The sequence below is a fragment of the Ochlerotatus camptorhynchus genome, unplaced genomic scaffold (genome assembly GCF_037179485.1).
Source record: "Ochlerotatus camptorhynchus isolate MF236.1 unplaced genomic scaffold, CSIRO-AGI_Acam_v1.1 ptg000180l, whole genome shotgun sequence".
Lineage (NCBI taxonomy): Eukaryota > Metazoa > Arthropoda > Insecta > Diptera > Culicidae > Ochlerotatus > Ochlerotatus camptorhynchus.
Genome location: NW_027040670.1, coordinates 885,000 through 908,071, shown reverse-complemented (window position 1 = coordinate 908,071; position 23,072 = coordinate 885,000). Strand labels below are relative to the sequence as shown.

Genomic DNA, 23,072 nt, shown 5'->3' with positions numbered 1-23,072 from the left:
TTTTCCGTAATCTTCAGTTCTAATCTAAATGGTTGGAAACGTTCCTGGTGTGGACGATTGACTTGAATCGATTTGAGTACCGGCATGCAAACTATGTGGTTTAAGCAAATAGTCGAAGATTGCACGCGATATGTCAATTAGCAAGTGGTTGCGCACTTTGAAAAGGTATTAACACCCTTCAACACCCATTTGTACGTCGAAGCAGTGTAGACTAACTGTTCGTTAAAAGCAGATCGACTGCAATTAGCTTCGCATCAGCTTCCCAAACTTCAAATCCTCTTAGAAGCAGTTTCAGATTATAGGTTTAAATGGTTTCATCCATCTTGAATCCTAACTAGCTTCTCAAGTCGACGGAAACGCTAATCCTTAATGAAAAGCTAACTATCGTCGTACTTCATTTCATCCCACCTGCACGACAAGAGGTTACATAAAAGATGATGAACTCTCTCTCGTTTGTCTAACCGTCTGTCTGCTAACCAACGAACGCTGAAGCGTAGCAAGACACGACCTGCAGCATCTGCTGCAACACGTTGGTTGGCACAGATAAGCTTACTCACTTTCAACCGGGATGCAACGGAGCATTGAAAGTGTGAACTTGCACCGAGTAAACAGTGCCATTGTTTTCGTTAACGATACTAACTAACTATGCCATTTACCTACTAGTGCAAAAGTAGTCATCCCTTTTTCGAATTCAGCTTCTCAGTCGGGTGATGAGTTTTTAAGTGGGTTATTTTCCACTTTGTTTACTCTATCAATTTTCTCAAACGTGAACCCATCGCTACACGATCGTCGACGGACTAACGACCTTCAGTGACTGTGCGTCTCGTGAACGGTGGTGCTAAATACTTGCTTAGAGGTTCTGTTGCACTTGAAACGATTCCAAGCCCAAACATTGAACGGGACGCGTTACTGTTGGTATAATTTCGTTATGTTTGTTTATTTATTTAAATTGCACTTCTTTGTTGAGATCCGCTCCGCTGGCCATCGTCCGTCGTTGCAACAGCCAATGTTTTTGATCTCGTTACGAGCTCGCTTCCGATTGTAATCAGAGCAACGCCGACAGATGATGAAAGAAGAGAATAGCACGAAGGCGATCTAATGGCCGTCGGATGCTAACTGACGACGACCGACGATGCATATGAAGATGGATGATGACAATTCTGTTGCTATTGGGGTAGTTGCGGGAACGGGTTTGCTGACAATTTTCTTATTTAAGTTATTGATCATTATCATTTGCGTTCAAGACTGCAGTGACAGTCCAAAACTAAAAAGTATGCCCGGTAAAAAATAACAATACAATTACCATAAAATAAAATACAATCACAACAAAATCTATTACCAACAATCGATCTTATTGTACGTATATTGTACAAGAAATTTTAACATATTGTTATTACAATAGATTTACAATACGTCCCATATAGTAAGAATTTTCAACAATAGAACAACAATACAATTAATGGTAAATGGCTCATCTTTGTTCGGGAAAAAGTGATTTATCCTATGGTTAAGATACATAACAACCCCCTTATTCTATTGTAGATTTTCCCATTTACCATAGATTCTATTGTGAAAACAATACATCATATGGTTATTTTATCGTTGTAGACAATATGATTTATTGTAAATACAATAAATTCTATTGTATGGTTACAATACATTTCATTGTGCCTTTATGGTTCTTTTTTTTACGGGTGGTGAGATAAAGAGACTCGTGACCATAATACTTGAACGATTATTCCCTAGCGAAATAACACGAAATGACACAAACAATTTTTGTCACAAAATATAACGTTGTTTGGCGTATTATTATTTATTGTATTTTTAATCAAATTATTATTCGAACACCGCTTCCTACTTGGCATTAAATAAACAGATTTCTCATCATACAACACGCTAAGAAAAAAGTATGCATTAATGCTTAGAATTCAACCAGTTTCGAGAAAACCCGCACATACTCATAAAATGAATAAACACTGTTTACTCATCGGATGAATAAACGCGTTTTTCTCGAAACTGGTTAAATTTTAATCATTAATGACTAAAGACGTTTTTCTCAAAAGTGGTTAAATTTTATTCATCGATGCATGCCGTTTTTTCTCGTCTGATGGATTTTTTTTTCTTTTCTCATTTTCATGCAAATGAATGAAGCTAGGAAGGTTGAATTGGATTAGAGCAATCTCACGTCACTTTTCAATACGTCTTATCCACATTGATCGATTCTTTATCGATTATCTCTTTCGTTAATAACTTGGCTGCATTCATATTTTGCGCTAATTTTTCTACACAGTCTGTTAAAAGAAAGTATTTTTAACGTATTGGACGATAAGAACAGCTGAACATGTTTTTGGATCCGAGTTATTAACGAAAGAGAGAGAGAGAGAGTGGATGAAGAGTATCGACCAATGTAGAATTTGGTCTATTTGAAAAGTGACCGACGAAACGACATGTTTACAATGACCCACTTGATTTTAAATTAATCTTTTGAGAGAAGTGATTCAATCCGGGCAAATGAATTGCCGAAGAGATCTATTTTGATGGTGTCGTTTCTCTATTCCAACTCGGCTGCCCTAAATAGCTTATTGGCATAGATTATGTTACGTTTATTTTTCACATCATAAAAGTTATTTGTTTAGTATAAAATATTGTCACATGAAATGTAAAAATTAGAATTTCTTCACTTAAATAAAATGTTAAACATATTTTCTTTCTTAAAATGCTTGTACGTTCCTGTTGCATCTGATGTAGTTTTACTCTCCTTTTTTGCTTTCTATGTATTGCAATAAATACGTTGACATAGCTAACTATTATGTAAATGCTAATCTAATCTGAATCATCGGAAGTATACTCATCGCTCTCAATTTTGGCCTTCTCAAAGTCGCTGATGCTCGAACAAAGGCTGTTCACTGATACTCTAGTGCTATGATTAATTACTTTATAACACTGTATTGAAATAAAATCAATTATCTTGTTCAAACCTGCAGGGGGCTTAACGCCAAGCACTTTAAATGATTTAATGAATGTATCTATTGCGGTAACCGCATTCTCTTTGCACTTAATGCAGGCACCCTCAATGTAAATGAAGTAAATACCGTTTTTGAACGTTGGTCCAACGCAAATTATATGCGGTGGTGGAAAGACGAGGTGACGGGTGTATGAAGCATAATTATCAGCTAGTTTCTTCTGAAGTGTATCTCCATCCTAAAAGTACAAAGAATATATATTATATTTGTTAAAAAGGTCGAAAAGCCATTGTAAACGGGGGTGGGGGGTTCACGATGGCGTTAGCTTGCGTGTACGAGCAATTAGTTGCAGTTAATTTACGATGGAAACTTTTGTTATTTAACCAGAAAGCTTATCACAAATGAAATAAGTGTAATAATGTGTGATAATTTTATAATATTTTTAACATTAGGTCATTATGATACGTAATAAAAAAAAACGTACCTAATTAGTGGTTGTGTTTTTATCAATATCCTAAACGATTTTTCTCAAACATTATTAATTCGAATGGTAATTATCCTGAATGAGATTTATGGTAATGAAATTGGGGTTATGGAGAAGATTATGGCATGGCTTATGGAGATAATTACCCCTATTAGCATTTTCAAACGAATCGGATTCGTCATACAACAAATATGTTATTCACTTAATTGTAGGGATGTTCACGGTATGCTGATTTTATTTTTCCTGAGGCATTTGACAGATTAGGGTAGTTTGTTTACGAGAACACAACGAAAAAGATAAGTTAACACATCGTGCGTTTTTTGGTTTTAAATATGTAAAACAAATAATACCGATAATAGTTAAAGTTACTAATCGTATTTCCAATAACATACCGGAACCCACTTTATCAATGGTGCGGCCATATCTAGTTCAACTGTCGATTCATCGGACTTCCTTTTCACTCCTTTTGAATTGAGTTTTATCATTATTCGCAGGCAACCTCGCAAAGCTTCTATAATTAATAAGGATACAATTAATTTGGTCTGTACACTTATTGATAAATACTAAGTCGAAGGAATCGAAACAATCCTGCCCATAAACGCATAACAATCCCATGTGGATAGAATCAAACAAATATAGACTGACATGCATTTATGGTCCTTCTAACCCGATCTCTGCCGTTATACGCATAAGTGTCCCATATTCTACACAATCCTTACGGAACGCGATACAGTTTTGCGTAGAATGGCAGCATCAGCCAAAGATAAAAATACAGAAAAGTCGATTGCATACCCACAATACACTGGCGCACCCCTACCAACATTTGTGAATAAATGAAGTTATTTGTTAAAATATACAAACCATTTTCCACGGACTCGAAAGCTCCTTTTATATAAAGAAGTCCTTTTATAAGTGTGCTTCTCAAATCTGCATCTTTGTTGTAATTTTCATGCATCCTTTTGTAAGTCATTCGCAGAATCTTCCCGTTATAAGAGCGGAAATGCGGAAAATTATTGATTATAATTTTGACAGACTTTTGTTGATTAAGCAACATCATGTGCAGTTCATCGCATTGCTCCATTGAATCACGTATAAATGCAAAGTTTTCAGGTGTAGCTTCCCGCTTCGCAAATTTCTCAGCAATTTTATAGATGTCATTGCTTATATGTTCCGGTAGAATTTTCTCCTTACGGTGGAATTTTTTCAGTTCTGAAGGAAGGTTGTTACAAGTGTTTATCAGATGCCGTTGAATAAATCCAGTGTGTTCATGTCCTGGTCCTTTGCCACCATTAATATGAAAAAATGCTGACTATTTAAGGAAAAAAAGTTATAGCATAGTATTCTAAGTGGGTAGTTTAATAAGTATTTAATGCGATGAGTTTATAATATTTAATCATATGAATTTTCATGTTACCTGTTCGTTATTTTCATCAATTTTTGTTGCTGTCAAATGAGGAAATGTCTTCAAAATGTTGTGGGCCAATTGTAGTTTTTCATGTGTGGTTGGATAGCTGTTTAGAATACATTTTTTAAAACAAGTATTTAAGCTGATGTGGTCAAATTTTGTATCATTGAATTGCATATTCTCGATGATTTTTTTTTTACCAAATATAGGTATAAAAGAACCGACAAACCGACATGAATGACTACCATAAAATTACATTTCTAGATAGAGATAGAGGGTGTAACAGCTTTTATAAACAATGACTTCATTTACTTGTGTGCAGTTCCTATGGAATTTTCCACTGGCTTTTTAACCAAAAGTAAGTTAGTTGTACCCTAGGGGCATCCCACTCTAAACTTTAGTTCCAATACTCATTAAGTATTGTTAAATATCTCTTAAGTATTTATAAGTATTTTCAAATATTTTTATCTGGACGTTATTTTGATCATAGCAAGTCTTGGCAAAAACCTCGATTTCTAGTGCAATTGTTTTTTTATTTCGATGTCAAACATTACGCGTGAATTTTGCAAAATGTCTACCTAAGAGTTAGTCTCCTGTACGGCAAGTAAAATATCTATTTCACTATACTCATACTGATAGGATAAAATAGATATTTTGATGATTTGAATATAATTTAATTGACTATTGCTGTTACTCATTTTATATTAAATATTTTATTTGCAGTCATCATTCAACTGCTTTGGTGATTTTGCCGAGGATTTTCGTAATAAGATGAAAAAGGTGCTGGACGTACTGGCATTTTCAAGTAGTCTAACCATAGCGCTCTTGAAGTCTGAAGTTACATCACAATTGGAAGAGGACATGAGGATGATGACAGAGTTAATTTGGAAACGGTACGACGTCAACTATGCAGACCTGTATGGGGACTTCAGTGAAACCCCGAGAACTTCCACCTATTCACCCAATTGTTACCCCTAATCTCGAGCATGCCACGAGTAATCGATCCTCGTTCCACTAACATTAGTTTAAAGAAAACTCTATTAATGTAAAATTGAACTTCAGCTTTGTGAAGCTAATGCAAATGAGCTTTGACAAATAAAAAACATAGATACATATTTTGAAAAGAAATGGTGTACATTTAGCTCTCTGTTCTCTTTCACATGTCTACCTAATACTAAATTTGCTCAATGGATTCCAATTAATCACTAATCTATCTACCATTATTTTGATCAAAACTAATTTTCAAAAATTACTTATGACAAATCCGTTTCGATCCAAATAGGGAATAGGAGTGAATATTATAATGAAACTTGTTCAGAAAAAGTGTGTTTGCTCAGATACTATCTCAAATATAGCTACTTTAATAAGAGAGACGGGTACTTAAGGTTGAGAATCGGTGCAGCTGGAAATCAGATTTTTTTTTAAATTTTCTCTTATGTCAGAAGAAAAGACACATTCTCATAAATGAAATACCATAATTGACCTTTCCCCAGAAGTTGTAAATCTCTTATTTTGTATGATTTATTCACTAAATACTTTAACGCTCGCAATGCACAAAATCCAACCTAACTCATAAAATCCCTGACAACATTGAGTAAACAAACAACAGAAATTTGTCTAGCAACCAGGGAAACAATCTAGTAATAAGTATTTCTTAAGTATTTTTAAGTATTTATAGGTATCTAAGATTTCAGTTAGAACTTTATAAGTACATCGTGAGAAATACAAAGTTTAGAGTGGGATGCCCCTAGGTTGTACCCAACAGTAGGTAAATATGATTATACTCAACGTTGGGTTCCCACACTTTACTACCCCTGTTGGGTGGTTTTGCTTCTCCGTTTTTGACAACATTAGAAGGAGAAAAGGAAACAAACTAGTCAAAAGTAGGTAAATGTGAAATTTCCATTGGGTACTTTTTTCTTACCGTGCACAAACATTCTCAAGTATGTATGTATGTATGTATGTATGTATGTAAGTAGCCACCATCCTAGCTTGGGTCTTGCCCTGCATGCGGCTCCACTCAACAGCAAGATCAAATTCCGTCATCATTCTGAATTCAACATACTGCTGTATGAAGGGCCAAAAAGGGTCGGACGGACCCGTAAGCAGAGGCACTTACGCGAAACCCGCGGGAATAAGAGAATCTCCTTCCAACAATATGATCCAACAAAATGAATAACGAAATTCGCAATACATGTTAAGCTTTCCACGAGATGGTTTGTTAAAGAAGAGCGCGTCAAATTCATTGCAACTGTTGGAGTGAAATGTAACTATCTAAAATGACAGTACACATTCCCTCCTAGACTCCGGTTGGCACTCCACTCCATTGTCCAGTTACAACTTCAATGATGCCCTGATGCTCCCTCCCCTCCCAGTATTTATTGTAATTTACATTATGAATTTATGTATAATCATGTAATATATAATGTATATAAAATATGTAGTAGAATGAAAAATATAATAAAAAATAAAGATGTTTTACAAAATACAAATAACCTAGATTATTGGGTTCTATACACACACTTTTTGTTTTATGTGCCATGAAATGACATAATGCATAATTGTATGTTTTGAAAATATAATACTGAAGTATTGAATCAATAGACCGAAAATCGAGGTTATTTGGACATGAGATATTATATTTAAAAGGATACTACCAAACCGACCATCAAACGCACTGCCCACAAAAGCAGACACGTCCCCTCGAAAATGCAATCGAGAAAGGTATCCAACTGCGAAACACGTTCAGAAGCACTTTTGGTACACTTTCGATATCAATTTCTTTCGAAAAAACTTAATTTTTTTTTTTTTTTTTTGCAAAAATAGTTGCAAGTGAACCAACATCAACACCAATCGTGCCAAGCTCTTTCACGCACCTTTCAGCGCGTACATAAACTGAAATGAAACATTATCACTCGCGATGCCACAAATATCTGGTCCGAGAGAGAAAAAATCAAACAACGCAGAAGCGTCAAATCTTCTGATGCTTGCAAACATGATGAATCACGTTTTCTTTCTCGATTCTAAAACTTCCCAGAAAGCGAGAAAACCACCAATCACACACGTATAACCGTCCGGGAGGCAGAGTGCCAGCGCTGACCGTGCACAAACATTCACAAGTTTACAAAAAATTAACAAAAAAACTGAAAACATATCAAGACCAACAATTGAAAAGGCCTCAACTCCATTTTGTAAACAAACCTTGTAAGGCCATTTTCTCGCAAACCGAAGTCCGCCAAAGGAAACCAACATAATGAACAGGTAGGGGGATTTCTCTTCTGTGGTTTAGGTTTGCGAATGTAGGTTTCGGTTTGTGAGAAAATGGCCTTACAATGTTTGTTTACAAAATGGACTTGAGGCCATTTCAATTGTTGGTATTGATATAAAACAATTACTTACCAAGCTTCACTAATGCGGAACCAACAGGAACTCCTTCCGAATCTGCTTTCCACTGCACTACTTTGCACTCGCGGCTGGTTCGGTTGATTTCCTTTCAACTATAAGAATAATAAACTGATAGTATAAATATTTCTTAAAACAAGCAACAGCACAACGTACCTACTTCGAAGTTGAACTGATTATTATGATGGCCGACTTGTACAGTTGGAAAACACAAGTTATTTTTCAGCCAGTATTGAATAAAATTTAGACACTTCCAGTGCTGAATGTTTTTCTCAGGAAATGTCTAAATGCTATACACTTTTCTGCTATAAATTTAAACCACTTTATGACAGCTCGAACAAGTTCTAAAAGTGGTTGAAAAAATAGACACTAATGCATAGACTCGTTTTTCCGTGAATATTAGCCTATAAAACATCTTGATCTTGTTAGCAACAACACATCGTGACAGTACATCACAAACGCATACGGATATTTTATAGGTCGTAAAACAATATTCTATCCACCCAGACCACGAAAACGCAAGTAGAAGTCATTCCCCCGTCAACGGGTCCGTGTACAAGCAAATGGTAGCTTAGTGCTCATATTTCCTCATCCTACATCATCACGCTCATTAAAATCTCTAATTCTAACACATTTATTCTCGTAAACGATCGTTTGATGGTTTCGAAGCAGCATACCGAAAAATAATACATATTCCCACACCAACGCCTACTGACCGCCGCTACTACACAAATCAAATTTCGGTAGGCACTGATTCGCATTCACACCAAGGCCCGGATTTTATTGCCACAATAAATGCTTTGAAAAAGCGCACTGTTTACAAAACAAACGATTACCCTTTCGCCAAATAGCAACAACAGCGGCACAACAGGGAAAACAGGTGAAACCGAACAACTTGTGGGGCGTAGTGGCAAGCTATAAGCATGCTTATGTTCAATGTTCATTCGTGAACCGCGAGAGAAACCGAGTGTTGAGCATTGATTGCATCGGTGTCACTTCCGTCGATTGTACACGGCCAATGAGAACAACCCAAATATGAGTTTAGTTTACTCATAATCGTTAAAAGTTTACTCAGTGATCAGTAAATTTGCCTCATGCTTTTCCGTGGATAACCTCAAAAATCTGCCGGAAAATGAGAAAACTTTACGAATATTTTACTAAGTCTAGAAGTAGTTCCAATAGACTGAGTGAATCCAATCTTTACTTTTCTCATATTCAAGAAATTTTTCCTGGAAAAACCTGAGTTCTTGCACTTTATGTGATTTATGAGTAAACTAAACTCAAATTTGGGTCGTTCTCATTGGCCGTGTAGGCAGGTATGGACGAAGATCAAAACTAGCCACAGTTTTCCACTTTTTCCAAACTTTGCACCTCAATTGTTGTGCAGTTTGTTTTTGCTGTACGCGACCTTTCGGTATTTGTGAATGAAAATTGTTGCGTCACTACTAGACGAACGAGTTGCTGCTACACTTCCTAGCTTCCGCTACACTTTGTCATTCTCCTTTGGCTTCTCCACACTGAGGGAAAAGCCGTCCCTTCTCATCAACGGTTTTCCTTGGTGGTAGTGAGCTGTTAGACTGGTTCGTTGGTTTTTACAATTACAAAAAGTGCTATAAATTAAGTTGATTGGAAATTAAAGACCTTGTGACGATATTGATAGGTGCTATTAAATAATTGCTTTGACACATAGAGTTAAATTTTTAATTGATATAAACTAAATCTAGCTGTTGATTTTCACCTTTCTAGACAACCATTGGGCATACATTATTACATGGACATTTTGATTTGAAATTATAAACTCACTCGAGCACTTCATAGGGGAAATGTTCCTACATTTCAACATTATTACTTTAACTTGGGGAACATTTCTGCGTCTCAAGGCTGTCCACAATTGATATCTGCTTTCAGATTCAGTTGGAATTGTATTTCTTTGCCAAATCACGTATGGAGACACCTGGGTTGCTTTTCCCGTACCTCAACCCCTTTCTCCGCAGCTCTTTGTCACTAGTGCCACTTTTATGATAGATGCGCAGTGCTCTATCCCCACTCCTTGTAACGTTTGATTACAAGACTCACCGTTGACTTTGGGAATTTTAACACTTTTGCTATTGTTGAGGCAGACCACGAAGGGTTCTCTAGATGTTTTTGCACAATTAATTTTCTTTTCTCAAGTTCAATGATCCGTAATTTCGGGATGCGTCGATCAATAGAGAAAAACTTTTCACCATTTTTTTCGTCAATGAAACATCAACCTGTCAAACGTTTTTTGTTCCAACCACCAGGGGCGCGGTGGTGTATTAAACCGTGCGTCCAGATTTACTTTGAATCGAGCTTTAACTCCTCGCCTTCGAACCTGATGTGATTAGGAGATGCTTCTGCTGGTCCACGAATGCACTCTTAAGATCGAAGAAAGCCAATGCAAGCCTATTTTTCAAAGATAGTGATATATAGTGATAGTGGTTTACCACCCATTGTAGCACAGAAACTAAGTCCGACAGCAGTGGGCTCTCTTCCCTGTTTGTCTTGATCAAGCTTAATAACCTCTGATTGTAATCAACAGGTCGCTGTATGAAGGGACAAAAACGGATTGGGTAGATCGATAGGCAAAGTCGCCTATACGCATCTACGGACCAGTAAAGAATCTTCTTCGAGCAACTTGATCAGCCAATTGGTCAAAAAGACAAGCCCCCAAACAGGAAGATGCCCCAATGAGTGGGAGAAGAGCCCACCCTTTATCCACGAAATGTTATCAACAGGGAGTTGGCATTCCCACTCTCCCCGTCCAAATCGTTTCAATCGGGTGCCCTGTTGGACCGTCCCTTCCCTTTTATTTATGTATTTCAATGTATATACGAGTTGATTGTTATGATTGTTGTCAATAATACTTACATTTCGATGAAGATCGTGCGACTTATTTTACCTTTTTTGTGATACTCATCATCACATAGGGAAGAGCGCTACTTCGTCGTAATCGACCATTTCCGTTCTATCGAGCAGAAATCATCAATAATATCAATGATTTCACAATGCACAAAATAATAATACATTTGTTCCTATGCGTTAGTTCATTAGCTACAACATAAATCCTATTAGAGCGCATTGTATGCATATTTACGCTCATTGTTCTCAAAACAAAAGAAGCGCTCCTAGCACATCCCCTTTTTCTCCGTTTATCCGTAGGACGAAGGAAATCTAATGGCGTTTCAATGCGTTTGGACGGAATTGAAACGCGTAGGACGAATTTAGAAGCATGAAACAGTGTTAGATTTTTAATAATATCTCAGCATTGTTTGACTCTTTATCAAATCCAACGGTACGTATGGAAAGGTGGATAAATTTAGAAGTTATCTTTGATGAAAACATTCCATGTTTTGTTCAAACCCTTTCCAAAAAGCGTGGTAAAGTGCGCGATGTCCTTAGTAGGACGGAAATTAGATCAAAAACCCTAATCCATTCTTGAATCGTAGACCAGGTCCATCAACAATACACTCGTTCCGAGAAGGGACTAATGGTCATCTCCTTCTTCTTCAGGTTTGCTCACCACCCGGAATGAAGGGTCGGTGCGGTTAGTAATATCAAATAGTGGATTAGTTTTTTAAAGTAATAGTTTCATCTGAATACCCAACTACTAACCATATTTCAGTGGCATTGTCTCACTCTGAACCTAAATTTAAAGTTATTTTGTGGTTATATGGTTACTTTGGTACTCACATGAAATGTTGTGCAGGTACCACAAGTTCAGCAACACCCAACTATGGACAGCTCAATGTTAATACGATTTATTCTTTGAATCAGCGTACACCAATATGATAATCTTCTAAGAAACACCTAAGAATGTATAGAGAAAAAGCTGAAAAATACAGTTTTACCTGATGGTACTTTATAAACATCAAATTGTCCAATATTAGACCCTGCCAACACACAGCGCCTGCACGGTAATGTGGGCCGCCAGAATGGTTCATCGGTTGCGAAGTAAAGTGCTTCTCAAACTGAAGCGATACATTTCTCATTTTTTCAACGGTATCCTAACTTAAACTTTATATTAGCAACCATATGCAGGTCCACACTAATTTCCCTGAAGTTCTCTGGACTTCTGTGAAGCTTCTGAAATATTTCTGAAGTTTTCTTAAATTCTCTGAAGGTCTCTGTACTTCCCTGAATTCGCGTAACATCTTAAGGGTTCTCGTGCATTCCATGATATGCTTCTTTTTAAGCATATCATGGAACTATCGTGAATTTATCCAAATTTACGATTATAGATTTTAAACTGCTCCAAAAGTCTGGACTATAGTTACGGGAACTGCTCTTATGATCTGAAATGCCTCTAGATCTAGCTTTTTTGAGGTGCTTAGAACTTCTTTAAAATTTGCACAATACCCCTCAAATTTTCTAAATTTCTCAAGTTCGCTTGACACCTGTGAAGTTCTCTGAAATTCTAGGGACTTCATGAAAGGTCCTGAAAAGTCACGGACTAAAAGAACCGCTTTGAGGCTTCCAGTAAGTTTCCCATATTTTCAGCATGTAAACTTCCCTTATGCAGGGTTACTTCCACTCACTTGCTATAAAAAAATGTTTTTCGGAATTATGAAATCATTATATAGTATAATGCTAAATAGTACTTGTAAGTTACAAGAGGAGGTCATGAAGTATATGTTTGACACATAAAATCTGTCAAAATTGCTATCAGTGCGTCACAATCAGCGATTTTACGACTCGTGAACGCTCACTCTGAGTGAACGCTCACGAATCATAAGATCGCTAATTGTGACGCTCTCAAAGCGATATTGACAGGTTTTATGACTCAAACACATACTTTACTACCTCTTCTTGTTACTTACAAGTACAACATTGCATTATTGCATCTAATGATTGCACAATTCCGAATAATATTTTTTTATAGCAAGTGAGTGGAAGCAACCCTGCCCTTATGTTCCTGCAGTTTGTATATAGAGCTTCACTGAAATTTTCAGCATTTCCTTTCATTCCTCAGAACTTCTCCAAAGTTCCTACAATTGTTGTAAAATTAATAGGACTGCATTGAAGATCTCTAATCTTTCATAAAGTTAATTATGAACTAGAAATAATTTTTTTTAAACTTAATTCTGGCACTTTGAATTTTGTCAATGTCTTGAACATGTACATTGAATACGAAACTTCAAGACATTGAATATTTTTAGATCTTGAACTTACTTGGAAAAATCAGGTATTTTTATCCAGAAAAATAAGTAGACATCCTGTATATAGAGAAAGACGATTAAACGTTACAACCAGCAAATCCAAACACATAAAACAACCAACGATACAGACAAAACGGTTGCTACGACTACCATGACAAACTCGCTCTGTAACATAGCTCGATCCGAGTGGTAGAAGGATAATGATATATTGCTTGCCTGCTTTGTTGCAATATACACGGATGAGGACATAGCTTGATATGAATCGAGAAAAGACATAACAAAAAAATTCCCATTAACACACGTGTATCCAGGGATGTAAACCGTTGACGTTTTTTACTACACTCGCTTCGTTGCCGTGCGCGACAGTCTGTTTGTATTCGTACTCTCATGCTCTACCGTCGTCTCTCTTACACAACACAAACGGTAGAACAACATTCGAGCAAAAAGAAAATTTTCAAATAACTTTCATATGACATGTGGAATTTCGTTCTAATTCCTCAATTTGGTGTAAATTAAACCATTTCTAATCAGAAATATTATTACTAGGACATCGTTGCTTGCTATTTTCAGAATTCACACAAGCACAACATCAGCAGCTCTTGTTATGAGAAAAACTAAAATACATACATTCGTGACGGTCTTCGACAACAGTGTCGTATGACAGAGCCTATCAAATGACATTTTAGTTTGGTACTGTAATTTGATAGCTTGTTTTGCAACTGTCGCAAGCAAAGGCAGTCGAATATCACAGAAAATGTGTCGACTACTGTGACCGCTTACAAGACTGCGTGTATCATCTTCGGCTTCGTGAAACAGCTTGCCAACAATTTGCTCGTTTCCTTCTACCACCCCTAGTGAGTTGTGTCGCACGGGCTGCTTGTCATGAAAAAGAAGGAAGAAGATTATATCATTATTGCTTTGCACTTCTGACATAGCGTTATTATTCGGTTCGTTGATCGCTTGTCATTTTGTCATTTGGAGATATTTTTGATTCCTTTTTTTTTTTTTTTCCTCTGTTCGGGACATAACACCACTGCGACCAGTAATTTGATCTATTGTAGTATATCCCGTGTCCTTAGTTTAGTGCATGTCGTTTTACTCCATCACTATTGAGAAATGATGAAGTATTCGGTTTTGATACAGTTGTCATTCTTGCCTTCATCGCACGGAATCGATTCTAACTGAAAGGTTCCGCTATTTATACCCTTCGGAGTGTTGAAGCACCCTCCAAAGGCGCGCCCCTTTGTCAGTCAAAATTGGATTCCTTAACAACAAAAACAAGCTATGAAACCGATAATGACCATGCATCAGAACCCTAGTCTTAACCACTTCAAACTAGGGAACAACGAATAGAAGATTAGGAATCACATACATAGGTGAATACTAACTAACTCATTTTTTCCTTGTTTCAAGATCATCCTCGGTCCAGGCAACCCGAGGACTTATCACTATCAACAAGGCATAAAAAGTAACAAGGACTAAGATGTGTTCCTTTGATTACTGAAAAAAAAACCTGTTCCCCTAGTTTGAAGAAGTCAGGACTAGGAATCGGTGGTAGATCTTACATCCCGTAACGTACCACGAAAAGGTGATCTACCCACGTTACGGGGCATTTCTTGGTCACAACGCAAAGAATAATCAATCTTGAAATATATTCACTAGAGTGATGCAAAATTTGAAATTTTCGCTCCACAATACTTAAACGATTCCAAATCGGATCCTGACTAACCTCTCAAAATTTGAACCCATTTGGTGAGAAACTGAGATGGCACAAACCATTTGAAGTTTGTATGGGAATTACTATGGGAAAACCAAGATTTTTGTTCATGTCTATCTAATAATTCACTATATTGGTTTGCTTCAAAAACTTTCAACTGTACTTATAGGAAATTTTCCCAGCTACAAGACTACTTTTTGATTAAATGCAAGGATCGAAAGTTATCAATGGTTCAATGCGCTGATGTCTTATGATCATGTTCAATCAACTGCTCCGCAGGCAACATTGGTATTTCTGGGGCGTTGAACAGGACACAAAAATCATGGCTACTATGTCACACTGCAAAATACAGTGTTGCCTACAGAGCAGCTGCTAGATCATGCCATAAGTTTACCAATCTCTTAAATAATTAATAACTTTTTTCTGTCTCGTCTTACATAGGAACGATCTTCAGCAAAGTTATAGCTATAGTTATAGCAAATTTTCTATAAGAATGGCTATCGAACGGTTTCGCAGCTCAATATGGAAAAAAGACTAGAAGGCAATGAACAAAAAGTTGAGATTTGCCATAGTAATTTACATGTAAACTTCAAATGGCTTGTGCGAAGTCTGTTTCTAACCAAATGAGTTGTAACTTTGGGAGGCTAATCAGGACCCGATTTGAAACCATTTAAGCACTGTGGAGCGAAAAAGTCAAATTTTGCATCAGTCTAATATTCACGCTAAAAAAATTAAAGTAGTGACTTATTACAAGAAAAAGTGACTTTAGTAACTTAGCCTTTAAAAAACCTTTTTAGTGACTGACTTGACAAAAGTTACCAAGTCACTAAAAAGTGACTCACTACAAGCCCTGTAATTAATGTTTGACTCGACCATCTTCGATATGCATGAAACTTTGCATAATCATTTGCTGAAAAATCAACACAATTCATTAAGCGAATATAAACTCGAATACAATTTGATTAATCCAGCAAAAATGTTCCAAAATCATTTAAAGAAGTTAACTCCAAGGTTGCAAATACTCATTTCAGCTAAAATAATGTTTTTCGGAATAATAAAACCAAAAGATGGTATGATGACATATTTTACTTGTAACTTACAAGATGAGGTTACAAAGTATACGTATGAAACATAAAACCTGAAAATTTTGATTTGTATGAGTCACAATCAGCGATTTGCTAATCACTGAATGAGTGAGTGAGTGAGTGAGTGAGTGAGTGAGTGAGTGAGTGAGTGAGTGAGTGAGTGAGTGAGTGAGTGAGTGAGTGTGTGAAAAATCGCTGATTGTGACTCTCATGAAAAGAAATAAACAGGTTTAATATGTCAAAAACATTCTTTGCAACCTCTTCTTGCATCTTACAATTTAAAATATGATCATAGCATCTAATTATTTCATAATTAAAAAAAAAAAAAAAAAAAATTTTAGCTAGAATGAGTATTTGCAACCTTGGTTAACTCCTTCAAAATCATTCGCTGTTCATTTACAGATGAAATCTTTTGAAAACTCCAACTGAAAATGCTTGTATATTATTCCTCTCTTGAAGTTGGCTCCTTATTTATATGTTGAGCTGTTCTTTGACAAATACAATTTTTCAAAAACTCCAAGTGAAATTCTAACAAAACATTTCTCATTTGGAGTAGACTCCTTCTTTATATCATGAGGTATTTCTTGACAGGTTGAAAATTTTCAAAAATCAAACCATGCATGCCCAAAGTTATTTCTCTCTTGGAGTTCACTTCTTCTTTCTGTTATTTGAAAGGTTGTTGTTTTTAAAAACCGAAACTACTCAAAAGCTATTTCGCTATGATCATCTTTCTCCACAAATGATGTATCGCTTTGAGTTGACTCCATCTTCCTCTTCTGTATATCGTGAGCTATTCTTAGCCAAATATTTTTATTTTTCATAAACTCTAACTGAAATGCTCAACAATTATTTCTTTTCTTGAGTTGACTCTTTCTTTGTATCATGAGCTTCTCTTTGAGAGGTAATAGTTAAAAAAAAACCCAAACCGTAATGCTAAAAAGTTATTTCTCTTTTAGAGTTGACTCCTTCTTCATGTCATAGCTGTTCTTTCAAAGATATTTATTTCAAAAACTTCAACTCTAGATCAACAATATTGAAATTTGTGGAACAAACAAAGCCGGCGCCAGTGGTGTAGTGGTAAGCGTGACTACTTTCTCACCCCAATGGGTCTGGGTTCAATCCCAGCCGAGGTGGTGGGATTTTTCTGAGGCATAAAAATCTCTGGTCACGTCTTCCTTCGGAAGGGAAGTAAAGCCGTTGGTCCCGGCCCATGTGTGTTGTTGAATGGGTGCGATATCCTACGCAGGTATGAAAGCTGCCTTCCTGCACATTCGATTGCCGTCAATGGATAGCAATCGATGTCCGTCGGTGATTGGCACTAGATTGCGGAACAGAGACAGACGTTAAATAAAGGAAAGAAGAGAAACGTAAACAATGGCTTTAAACGCAAATTTCTCGAAAATCAAAACACAACCGCGCAATGTAACAGCAACATCTGAAAGAGCAAACTTCCTTTATCGAATGGCATTGTTAGTTCTAGTGGGCGTGTTTTGATTCTCGATAAATTAGCGTGTAAATCCAATGTTTACATTTGGTTTTTCCGTCTGTTAAAAAACTATTTTCTCTTTGAGAGCTATTCATTGACAGGTTAAAATTTAGAGAAAAAATCAAGCTGTTTATCAACAGAAATCTATTTCAAACTTGGAGTTAACTGTTGAGTCCTTCTTTGTATCATGAGCTGATCTTTAACAGATGAAATCTTTTGAAAAATACAACTGAAATAATCATACCATTTCTCTCATGGAGCTGACTCCTTCTTTCTTCTAATAGCTGTTTTTTCCAAGTGATTAATGTTTGAAATTTAGGATATCGAGGCGTTCAGGATAATGAACATTTTGAGGCAATAAAATCTGGACTAATAGGTCAAGCGGGTGATGCAATTCGGAGAAATGACATAGAATCTTAGACAAAAAGTAAAAGTGAACATAAGCTGCTACACAAATTTGATTGATTTCTATAAATGACTGTATCGGGTGTTCTTATATTACTGTTGGGTGTTATTTTTTCACAAACTTGTGGATTGTAATTTCATTCACAACTATGTGTATTGGTGTAACACATGAAATCAAATTCTGTTATGTAGATTTGCCAATTGTCATTGATGTTTTTCATGATTCTATTTATTTAAATTTTCTTCTAGTGAATGTTCTTCATTGTTCTAGGTGACACTTATTCCCCTATTTTTTCCAGTCAAAAAATAAGTATAAACCATGAATTATGGCAAACGTCCATGAGTCAAACAGGTAATTCGTATTCGAAATAAGTTATTTTACTCGAATTAACAGACATCCATTATGGCTAACATGCACATTCTGGATTATCGTTATGAATAATTCCCATTATGGCAACCATCTGTATGGCAAACGTCTGTATGTCTAACCTTTTTATGGCTAATGGTATGTCATCGTTTTCAACATTAACACAAAATCATCAATCATTGTCCATAACAAACAATGATGCAAAGTTTCATGCGATTCAGAAGTAGTTCAAGCTTGATCGAATCGCCTTTTCCTGGTTTTTCTTGATTTCCTAGGTAGATAGATCCACACTAATTTCCGTACCTGGTTCGATGTTTACTCTTCCTCGCTGGTTGGTGTGGTCGATCTCATGTCCACCATCTGTTACTGTATTGCCATGGTCATCTGGCAAAAGGTTCGCGTCTTAAATCGCTAGTCCACCGAGAACTCAGAATGAGTCATTGAATCAATGTAGAGTTTAGTATGAGATGTGATTTTCGGCTCAAAAATGAGTAGCCTCAAAATAGCGTGTAGATAAGAACCTCCTTTATCAAAATTTGTCACAGTTGTACTATGGGGAGGTGGTTAAAAATATTACCTTGCTTGTTTTGCATTATTTCAAAAGTTTTGTATTATTAAATGTGTAAATTAATCATCATAAACATCGTTTTGAGTCTTCTTGGTTCTTCAAAACATCCTGGAGTTAACATCTTGATGTTCTATTGACTCAGTGACGATTGATGCGCAGCTTCTCGACACCTTCAACCAGTGCTGGAAAAATATTAAAAATTCAAATCTCACCCAACAACAAGATCACGTTTGATTTTCGTAGGCAAAAATCAACAAGTAAACGCTGTTGATATTACAAGCTGTGATATCGCAGCTTGGAATATCAAGCTATCAAAACACACCAGCTGCAAATATCACCAACCTGTGGTGAGATTGAGTTTCATGATTTTGGTTTTACACCACAACCGAAACTTCCATAACGGCTCGCAGCAGTCGCACCGTGTCTGTCATCGGTGAAGAGAAAAAAGAGATAGCATTATTATACCTTCGGTTTCTAAGAAAACGAAGTGCAACGGAATCATTTTTGAGACGATTCAACTCTCAGCTTAAACTTTACACCTTGCGAATAGTCTCACATAGGCTTGCTTTCACTCACTTGTTATAAAAAATATATTTTTGGAATTTTGGAAACATTAAATGTTATACTGATATGTTGTACTTGTTTGATACAAGAAGAGTGTACAAGGCAAGGGTTTTACACATAAAACCTGTCAAATTCGCTTTCAGATAGCCACAATCAGCGATTTTACGACTCGCGAGTGCGCACTCTGAGTGAACGCTCACGAATCATAAAATGGCTGATTGTGACACTCTGAAAGCGAAATTGACAGGTTAAATGTGTCAAACACATACTTTACAACATCTTCTTTTAAGTTACAAGTAAAAAACATCATAATAACATATAATGATTTTATAATTCCGAAAAAAATTGTAAAGCAATTGAGTGGAAGCAATCCTGGTCTCACAATAGCAAAGGAGCTTGTACAATCAATATCAAGCATGATATTTTGCTCCAATATCACCCGTGATATTGAGAGCGTATGAGAGCTGAAGAATATCATATTTTATGCTCTTCAAACTATATTTGAGCTGAGTAGTTCCACACAGATTCGCAAATCGTTTCGGATCAATGTTTTTAGAATTACTTGTTATTTTACACAGTTGTTTATTACTGTCCAACATGTCATTTTACATATTTGGTTCCCTAGTTTTGTACACGACTAACACTTGAAAAGGGAATATGCAAAAATGATACGCATCAATAGAAAAACACATATCTCGTGAACGATTTATTTGATCGAGTTGGTGTCTTGGGCGAAGTTGCGGACAAGTATTGTGCCTTTCAAGAAAAATATACACTGTAAAAAATTATTTTATTATTTACAAGAAATCAAAATTATAGAAAAAAAAATTTAAATTACTCAAATTGCATTTTTTTTTTAATATTCATATTGTAATTTAGATAAAGTGCTACTCACAGACAATGTGTATTTGTTGGTCAATTCATAAACAAAAAAAATTATGAATAATTGGAAAAAAGTACTATTTTCCATAATACTATCTACTGTTTTCGAATATCTTTGATATGGTGTAATTATTAAAACACATTAAATTTACAATAAAAAAATACTCTCAGTGCTTAAATTTCCCAAAGTTGTTATTTTCGAGATAATCGTAGGTTAAAATTCACTTTTCGCATAATCAGAGCAATTTTAACCCTTTTGAGGTGTTGTTCGTGAGTGTCCAATCTTGAAAAACTTTGGGCAATTTAAGCACTAAGAGCTTTTTTGTTATATATTTCATTTGTTTTAATATTAACACTATTTCAAAGATATTCGATAACTGTAGGTAGTATTTTGGAAAATAGTACTTTTTTCAAAAATTTATATTTTTGTTTGTTTATGAATTGCCCAGCACATTGTCAGTGAGTAGCACTTTATCTAAACTACAATATAAATAGGGGAAATGTCTCTAATGTTGGCCTATGGTTCTAAGATTGGGCCCATCGCTAAAAATCTGCTATTTATCAATTTTATCTAGATGAACGCGTTATTAGGACGTTACTAATGGATATTTTTGGTTGCTATTGAAAATTTAGTCGATTGCTGAATTTATGTATGGGCCCAAATTAGGGACACTTAGGCCGACATTACCTGCATTTCCCCTATATAAAAATAATTTTAAAATATATTCAATTTGAGTAATTTTAATTCTTTTGATATAATTTTGATTTTTTTTTTTTTGTAAATAATAAAATAATTTTTAAACAGTGTGTATTTTTTCTTAAAAAGCACAATACTTGTCCGCAACTTCGATGAAGACACCATCTTGATCAAACAAATCGTTCGTGAGATATATGTTTTCTATTGATGTGTATCATTTTTGCATAAGCCCTTTTCATGTTTTAATCGTGTACAAAACTAGGGAACCAAATATGTAAAATGACATTTTGGACAATAACAAACAACTGTGCAAAGTTTCAACATAATCGTAGAATGTCGATCAAAATATTTAAAAAAAAAATTGTTCATTTGAAATGGAACTGCTGAGCTAAGATCTTTAAGTTCTACAGGCTCTATATAATGTAGATCAATGGCCTGAAAATCTTTATGAGTTCATGAAGCTCAAGAGAGCCACCTGACAACATACACATCATGGGATGGTATCATTAAGATATATCTATTCCTTCTATTCCAAAGTATTCTGGAGTTGAGATCTGGAAGATCTACAGGCTCAACGAAGAAATGACGAAATTTCCTGAAAATCTCATGAAGAAATGTCCTGAAAACCATTCGTGGAGCTCAAGAGAGCCTATCGACAACATCCACATTGGGTTTTGGTATCAAAAATACTCTCCAAACTATTCTGGAGCTATTATCTTGAAGTTCTACATACTCAATGAAAGTCTTGAACAATGTACTGGAAATCTGGATGACTCCATGAAGCACAAGACAGCCTCTTGATAACATGCACATCATGGAATGGTATAAGTAAGATATTTTATGCTTTCCAAACCATTCTGGAGTTCAGATCTTGAAGTTCTATAGATGTAATTTCTGCCTTGAACAATGTCCTAAAAATATTAACCAAACCATTCTGGAGTTCAAATCATGAATTTCTACAGACTCAATGAAGTCTTGAACAATGTCTTGGAAATCTTTGAGTCCATAAAGTTCAAGAGAGCCATTTGACAACATCATCGAAAGGTTTCAATAAGATATTTATTCAATTTTATCACGTCACTTTAACACGATTGTGTCATACGTTAATTGACTGGGGATAAGATTTTAACTCAAGGCTTTAGCGTGAAAGATATGGATGTTAACCATGTTAACCGTTCTTTTCTTTTCATGATTTGTTTTCCGTCAATTTTGTTTTCCAATGTTACCGACGCCAGAGAGGCAGCTCCCACACCTGCACCCTACCCCTGTCGACCCATACACTCATAGACTGGGGACCAATGGCTCAATGGCAGAGTTTTTACGCCTCAGAAAATCCCGGCGGCGCCGACTGGGATTGAACCCAGGCCCTTTGGGGTGGAGAGGCAATCACGCTTACCACTACAACACTATGTTAACCGTTCTCTATAAGGTATGTAATGCTCTCCAAACTATTCTAGGGTTTAGATCTTGCAGTTCTACAGGCTCACTGCAGTCTTGAAAATCTGAATGGAAGTCTATGAAGCTCAAGAGAGCCTTTTGATAGCATAAACATCATGGAATAGTATCAAATAGATATTTGATGCCCTTCAAACTATTCAGAAGTCAAGATCTTACAGTTCTGTAGGCAAAATGAAGTCTTAAAAGTCGGAAAATCTCAAGACATACGCATCATAGAATGGTACAAATGCGCTCAACATAGACATTTTTAAGTATATCGAGAAAAAAAAGTATTCAGCATTCACTCAGAGTGAGCGATCATGAGTCGTAAAATCGCTGATTGTGACACACTAAAAGCAATATTGGCAGGTTTAATTCGTACCAGCTCAACAGGAATATTCCAGCTCAACAGAAATGCTGCACCTCATCCGAT

The 23,072-nt window shown here is 36.0% G+C and overlaps 1 protein-coding gene across 2 annotated transcripts in view; it reads left to right on the top strand.

Annotated features, from left to right (window-relative positions):
• The window catches only part of Adcy2 (adenylate cyclase type 2 Ac76E), a 196,995-nt gene that overhangs the window by 45,112 nt on the left and 128,811 nt on the right, over nucleotides 1–23,072 (top strand). The gene's annotated exons all lie outside the window — the stretch shown is intronic.